General features: G+C 28.5%; 1 long non-coding RNA gene across 1 annotated transcript in view; it reads right to left on the bottom strand.

The window, feature by feature from the left end:
* Positions 1 to 4,150: 4,150 nt before the first annotated feature.
* LOC119687137 overlaps positions 4,151 to 8,717 on the bottom strand; it is a 14,678-nt gene continuing 10,111 nt past the window's right edge. The window contains exon 3 of the long non-coding RNA XR_005253102.1: positions 4,151 to 4,162. This is a non-coding gene — a long non-coding RNA (uncharacterized LOC119687137). The remainder of the gene's footprint in view (positions 4,163 to 8,717) is intronic.

Here is an 8,717-nt window from a genome sequence, read left to right as displayed (position 1 = left end):
TCATTTAGAGCGTTCGCCTCTTTATATTATCTAAAATTAATATTTGATTTAATTAAGTCACAAATCAATTTTTTTAAATATCTATTGCATATTCATATAATGACAACCAAAAACTTTTTTAAATACTAGTACTTTCTTCTTTTGTTATTGAATTTTCGAATTCTCGTCAGATGGATACTGAAATAAATAAACTCACTCAATAATATATCACACAAAAAAATGAGAATATATAATTAATATATTAATTCATTTCTATTTAAATTATTTAATATATGTTTTCTAATTAAATGATTTAATAAATGATTTATTCAAGATTTGGTCGTTTCCATTGGCATAAGCTAATTTATGCATATAAAATAGCTTATTTGTTTACATTTTACATATTAAACATATGAAAATTTGAATCTTAGTAAGTTTCCTTATAGGATATTTATTTTTATGCCTTGCATTCGAAAATTTTTTGCCCCTTCATTGAGTTAATTTATTTTCAATGAGCTCATTTATATGAGACATCTTTTTATTTTGAATTATTTTTATAAGCAGTCTTAATAAGCAAAACTATGTAAATGAGACGAATGGAAACATGGTATTAAAGCCAAGAAAAATGACTGCGAAATAATTTTTTTATTCTATTGACTCAATTAGCAAAAAAGTAAAGCCCGCTTGGGGTTAACATTTTTTTGTCGTAGAATTACAATTTGCTTCAAATTTTCTATAAAGTAAAAAGCTCATGTCATATATATTTTACATCGTTTTTTTTCCGATCTTTGAAAGAACCCACACCAAAAACTTGTTTCGAAATCTGCTTCGGGAATATAAGCCTGTTTTGGTTTTAGCAGTGTCTATTGAGAAAGCGGTCACTCATATACTTTAGATAGACCAACATAACGGAGTGTTTCTTTAATAATACTACGAAAATTAGGAAGTTGACATTTATATAAACAGTGATACAGTATAGATGAATTCACAACAACCATATCTATTAATGAAAAAAAAATGAAAAATACGGTTTTGTCACTTCTTTCTCTGCACGAACACACGGTAACAACCAATTAGTCTCGCCATCAACTCCACTGCTCCCCTTTAAATGTTCTACTCATATATTATGACTGAGCAATCTATCTCTATATTACTTTTGATCCGATTTCTTATATAATGCTTTTGGTGAATGTGAATTGTTTTTAATATATTTAAATTGTTCAGTTCCTATGTAGATGGATATAAATCGTAAAGTTTTCATATATTACGACAATGCATTGTTTATTTATCTTTAGATACAATTAAATTATTTAATAATTGATAAGCAATAGATTTTAGTCATTTTTCAAATATCCGATTGGGAATTCCTTTAAATTACATGGAATATATCCAGATAATCACATTAAAAATTTAATTCTGATGGAGATTTGTAATTAGATGTATTTCTGGAAAATATATCTGCCCTGATTAACTCTTGATAATCAATCCAAAATCTTTTCTGGTCAGTATTCATTGAAGATTCAAATCGGTTTACGTACATCCAATAAAAGTGAAGACTTTTAGTTTGGGCCTGATTATATACCTTAAGCCGCAAACATAATGCAGACAAAGACGAAACGTTGTATAAAGACAAAGTGCGATCAAGCAGATAAGTGTAATTAGTGATGATAAATTTGTTGTGTTTATGAAGAAGTACTTAAGCGATTAATTCATCATTCAATACCGATGTCCACATACTACATAATACTTACCATAAAATATACACCCCGCACAAATATACAGAACTGCAGAATAATAGCAACGCAATCAATTCATCTTCAAAATCTGCACTCCACATATATGAAACTGACCGCCTGCAAATCAGCTTTGGTTTCATCTTCGTCCTTGCCTCACAATGACTTTTATTGCGATATTGCATATGTTTATTATGGAGCAGTTTTTCATATTCATATACGCTTCATCTCTGTCTTCAACCTTATCTCTACCTTCATTAGGATTGTGGTCTTAATCTGATAAAATTATCGTATACAATTATGACAAGTCAGAACTATGATATTTCATAAATATATATTTATTAAATCTGATTTAAACTTCAGTCATGACGGTAGTTTCTATTTCACTTCATAAAAACTGTTCTATTCAATAGAGAGATTATGAAGAGTAGTGAATTGCAGCAACAAAATGTTTATTTAGTTTTAATCAATCGAATTTTTGGCTGACCATACACCTGTTTCGAATGTTGTCAAATACTCACAGTCAATACAAAGAAAATAGTATAGAAATTTAACTATTAGAAATAATTATAATTAATTAATATATATAACACATACAAAGTGAATTTCATAATGATTTTTCACTGCAAATTAAAAAAACTTCAAGTTAAAACATACAGGTCAAGTACCGATTTGGGTCAACTGAATCATTTACACTGACTTCAGGCTTCACCTTTGGCAGAATACGGTTTAACTCTTGGTACTTGAAGGCTCAAAAAATTATACACATTAATAATTGTAATTAAATATAAGAAATAGTTTCAAGACTACTGATGATGGGTTTTTGGCAATTCTCAAAACAGCTGTATTGTCAGACAAAATTAATTAATTAATTAAGTATAAATAAAAATTTTGTTATTACAATTTACTGCTGGTCGAAACCTCTCTATAATACAGCTTTGGTAAAAGTACACTCGTACAGTGGAAAGAGAAAAATTTGCATTACCTTTAAGTTAAGAACTTCAAATTCTTTAAGTAATATATATTTTGTATTATCACTTAAATGAGGTTCTCGAACTTTGTCCGTATCTAAAAACTGCACATAATTTTTTAAAACATATATTATACTGCTTTATAAGAAGAATAAATAATATACACTAATCATCTGAGTACATAGAAATAAAAGAGTTGTCTTATATAAAGAATTTATACGCGACTAGTCGCTGTAGTAGGGAAGAATTTATATTATTACGAGTCTACTGCTTTTAATAATAAAAAAAAATATCTCAAGTCTATTGTGTGCGTGTCATATTAGGAGTAAAATTAATATTTTCATTTTAAATAATTTTAGTTCAAAGAAAGTATTTGTTTTTAACTAGTTTCTAAGCCTGTCTCTTACCACTCACCTACCAGTCAATTATTATATACGGAATGATGAAACTAACAAGGTTTTTGAAAGGTCATGTAAATTTGTCAATTTTCGGAACAAATTAATAAAATTAATCTGTAATAATATAATAAGTGCTTTCGGCAGCTCGGAAGTGTGTGTACGCAAAACAACAACACTTAATAGTATAATATCTTTTATATTAATATTTTATAAAAAAGGGCTCCATTTCAAAAAACTTTAAGGCTCACTAATATCGTTTTCAATTGGTAAATCTAGACTCAATTAAATTTACTCTAGATCTGTCAAATTTTGTTGCATTATATTATTTTTAGAATAATCTAATATTTTTATAATAGTGTTACTAGTAGACATTGATAGTTTTCATAAATACATATATAGAATCAACTTTTTTTGTCAAGTCATATAAAACAGCTTTTAAATTTCAGGTTTTTTGCTACTCTAGGAAAATATCTAGAGTGTTATAAATTAATCTTGAGTGTTACATATTTCGCTCGAGATATACCAATCGAATAAAAAAATTACACAAAAAGTGTATCTAGAATTAAAATATTATCCGAGACTTATCAATCAAAAACGTCAAAACATTTATTTGTCATCAAATCACACTTTATTTGTAAAGGCATGGAAAAGAACTGTTAATTTCAGAGTAATCTTGCTACTCTGGCAAAATATCTGAAGTGTTATAAATTAATTTCAATTGTTATACTAATTGCTCCAGACTCACCGATTGAAAATAAAAATTGCATTTAAAATGATTCTCATTTGAAAATGTTACCCCAGATTAACCAATCGAAAACGGTAACCTTTATTCATTAGCTAAAGTGATAAATTTTTTTCTACTTCATTTTTTTATTAAATGAAAAAGTAAACATTTTATACACAAACAACCACTGGAACTTAATAGGTGGGGGAAGAGGTTATAAATACGATGTTTTCCAGTTCAATTAAGAGGAGAACGCTAGTAACTGAATACTTTTTAAAATGCAAAATTTCCAATATGTTGATTATCTATAAAATATTAAAATGTTATGATTTACTTATATGAAGTGGTTATCCTTAACTTTTGTCTGTTTATCGTATGTAACGAAATATGAAGTCTATTTCTGTTCTGTACTGAAAGTCAGCGACTTTTAGTTCTCATGAAAAAGTTGAACATTTGGATCGCAAATTAATTAAAATTTTCATAGAACTGCAAACTTTTTAACGACTTCTTTTCTTTTTGTGTTTAGAAAAAAGTTTTCGGAATATCATTTTTTCAATTTCAATTAAATAGAAACTTCAAGTTGCCGGCAGCAGTAAATTTTACGGGGCTCACATAAGATTGAGGTTAAAAGTCATGCAAGTCATTAAGTTCTGCTTTTGTTTTGCGGGTTGGCAGTAATGGCGCCAAAATAGCTGGCACTGACGGTTGAAATGGCGTGGTACGTTTGTTTTGAATTGTTTTAATTTTCATTTTTGTTGTGTGAAAACAAAAAGGACCAGGAAACAAAGGAACTAATTGCATGCACATGGAGCAAAAAAACCACTTTTAGGAAGAACACTTCAAAAAAGTGTTCGATTTTATAAAAGCCATAAACAGTTTACAAAACCTATGATGTGTGACTCGAGAATGAACTTGCAATGATCAAATTTCAGAGCTAAGTAAAGGCGACTTTTAGGTTAAATAATCGTTAGACATTTCACAACTAAATGCTTTAAACTAACAATCAAGGCAATGGTTTGAAGTATTTAATAACTGCATTGGATAACACAATTTTCAAATATTATTCAATTAACTACACAAATATACAATAAAGCCATAAAATAATTTTCAGCACCACATATAACACTTGCTTTAGAACTATACGCCATCATCGATTGATGACAGCTTCATCAACAGAAGCCATTATGACATTTCCACAAAACCATTTTCGTTTTAATTGTTTACTGAGTTATTTAATAATATAGAGAGCTGAGTTCAATATACATATATAAAATATACATATATATATATATATATATATATATATATATATATAATATATATATTATATATGTATATATATATATTATATTATTATAATTATAATATATATATATATATATATATATATATAGGTGTGGAACGATGAGCTGTCATGTCGTGCGGATGGAAGAAAGTGCTCCGGCTAGAAAGGTATTTGATTCTGTACCCGCAGGTAGAAAACGCGGTAGAGAACGTCCGCATCTTCGGTGGAAGGACCAGGTGCCCAACGATTTGTGGGCCAACTGGCATCAGACAACAACTAATCGGGCTGACTGGCGGAAGCTACTCGACGCGGTAAGTATATATATATGTACATATAACGAAGTTATAATCTGATAACTGGCCCTTCAAAAAAAAGATTCTAGAGAATCTTCGAATTCTCTAGTTTTCTTTACATCTCATGTCTTGTTGTAGCCTTTTTTCTAGAATAACGTCCAATAAATACTTTCGTATTTGTTACATTTTTGTATTAAGGGATTATTATATCAATAATAGAAATTTTCTTGTGATATACTAAGAAACTCAAAGACAAATTAAATCAAAAAAGTTTTTTCCATTAAAAATATATAAATTTATTTAAAGTTAAATAAAAATTATAACCAGATTCTTACATATGTTTGTTAACAATAGAATCAGCTATGAGTAGACAAAATTGTGACTCAGTATTTCTATAAGTGCAAAAGCTATTACAATTTCAAATTGATTATAGTTCAATCACCCTAGAACCGCCTTGTCAATCTTACTGAACCTACCGTTCAATTAGATTATTATTATATATATACTCTGTACATTATTCTGTTGTTGTTTATCTGTTATTCTGTATATCTTAAAGATAAAGAATTGAGTCAACCATGAAAATTAAACAAGATAGAGATTTTTAACATTAACCACTTTTAAAAATTAAATTTTTTGATAAGTTTTTTAGAACTGTGGTTACAAAACTTATTTTAGAAGTTCAAATTACATTTATGATTAATAATTGTTCTACATTTAATAATTGGCACAATCCAAAATTCAGCAAATTTTATATGTAAAGGGATTGTACTTACAAAATAAATTAAACAAAATTTTATAAACAAAGGCATCCAAAGATTGCCTAGTACAGTAGCAATATGATTCATATATCACACTTATTTTCATTCAAGATACCTGAGAACGCTTCATTAATACTATTTATCTGTATTCATCTGCATTACACTATGATCAAATTCTCAAAAGAAGGATTTTAAGTTTACTTATACAAGAGGCTATTGGAAGTATCCAATAGCTTGTCAGGCTAAAGAGCTGGTTCACCCCTGCAGTTACGATAAGGTATCTTTCATTAACAGAACAGCGTTTAACCATGGACTGCATTATCATCTTAAAAAAATGGGTCTGTCTGAAGAGATAGATTGTCGACTCTGCCTAGAAGCAGACGAGACTTCCAGTCACATTCTTTATAACTGCCCAGCCTTGATCTGGGCCAAGAGATCACAGGGTCGAGAACTACTCTCCCCTTCTGACATTAGAAGGTTATAAACGATTGATACTTTGGCTTTCATTCGAAATGGATAATGACTTCTGTTCGGTTAGGGTCTGTTGCAACACAAAAGATCAACTATGCTCCGCTCTATTTGGAGCTGGTATCCTATGTATTTCTATTCTATTATATCCAATAGCTTACTATTGTATTATAGATTGATCTGCTTGCTGTAATACCTCGAGTCATTAGTGATTACATATATACGTATTTCATAGTACATACATATTATGATATTAATAAAACTAAATTGAAATTATTTTTGACGAAATTCTGAATGTTGTATTGGATAATGTGTTGGATATCATTGCCGGACTAATAAACTACCTTAGATTTATTGAAATATACCAATTTGTATTTTTTTTGCAAGCAAAAAAAGAACTTACTTAATCTGTTATTAAATTAGATACCTAATAACAGATCTAAAACATTTGTTTCCTATAAGTTATACTTCAAGACTTAATTACAATTTGCTATTAAATCTGTGATACCAATCACAGCTAAAAAATATAAGGATTTCAACTTGATCGCAATACGTGATTGATAGAAGCTTCCTTCTAGTAATTAAGAGAAAGAGATGTGATCAAGAAGCCTAATACCTACAGGTTTTAAGACAGAAAGCATGGGCGTATTACAGATCGACGGGGAGTATGTGGATATACTCACCCATCAATTTATTGTGTTTTCAGACATACATATATAAATATCATATCACAGCGAAATATGAAGCGAATTTGCTCAAATTTTGATTATAAATCAAAAATATATACACCATTTACCTGTCATACTTCACTCATGGCTTATGTCTAATTCAGAGAGAAATGCATTAGAAATTCTATAGGAAATACACCCTCACAGAAGATGAAATATTAGATGCATTAAATGGGGAAAACTGGGCCGCACTCGCTGGCTTTTTAAAAGATGCAATTAGTTACAGGCAAAGAATAATAGATAAAAATTCTTATATTTAAATGAAATAGAATAAGAAGCGTACAATAAAATGTAGTTAATTACTTTGTTGGCAGACGGCATTTAAGCCATGCCTTTAGTTCAAGAATTAATAATATTTTGTAATTTATTTATCCATTAATCAACATGTAAGATTAGTTTTAGGATTGAAGGATATTGATTTTGAATTAAAATAAATATACTACTTTTACTAATACTAACCATTCTAGGAGACTAAATCTCCCTTTCAATCATATTTGCCACACTTATGGTGAGGACGATGAAAGTGACTCCCATATGTTTTGTTTCTGTCTTTTTTTTTTTGATGATCTTGGCGTACTGCAACACATCCCTCTCAATAGCATTAAAAGTTTTGCCAAAGGTTCTAAGTGGTTCTAAGCAGGGACCGTAACAGTTATCATAAAAAAAATAAAAATCATCTTATAACTGTTATCATATGCATTTTAAAATAAAACTCAAAAAATAATAATTAAATTTGATTTTTATTCATCAAAAATAATAATTATTATATGCCTTTTATTTTTTTCGCGCAGCAATAACTCTTAAAATTTGCTTCTTATTTTAAAACGCACAAATAACTGGTATACTTGCGTTATATAATATAAAAAGCAAGAGTATCGCGCAAATTCTGCGCGATATTTTTAAAATGAAAATATAAAATGCAATTTTCATACAAGGTAGTTTTTGCAATTCCATAGAAAATGTTTGAAAAGGTTGGTGCAGGTAAAGATTTAGTTCAGTTTTTTTGTTTTTGTATTTTGCATTTATATTTTGTATTTACATTCGTATTTTGTAGGAGAACAAATTTGTATGTAAAATACAAAAACAAAAAACTGAACTAAATCTTTACCTACACCAACCTTTTCAAACATTTTCTATGGAATTGCAAAAACAACTACCTTGTATGAAAATTGCATTTTATATTTTCATTTTAAAAATATCGCGCAGAATTTGCGCGATACTCTTGCTTTTTATATTATATAACGCAAGTATACCAGTTATTTGTGCGTTTTAAAATAAGAAGCAAATTTTAAGAGTTATTTCTGCGCGAAAAAAATAAAAAGCATATAATAATTATTATTTTTGATGAATATAATAAAAATCAAATTTAATTATTATTTT

The sequence above is a fragment of the Teleopsis dalmanni genome, chromosome X (assembly GCF_002237135.1).
Source record: "Teleopsis dalmanni isolate 2A chromosome X, ASM223713v2, whole genome shotgun sequence".
Lineage (NCBI taxonomy): Eukaryota > Metazoa > Arthropoda > Insecta > Diptera > Diopsidae > Teleopsis > Teleopsis dalmanni.
The sequence above is the reverse complement of the archived record's forward strand: the minus strand, read 5'-3'. Positions and strand labels throughout refer to the sequence as shown.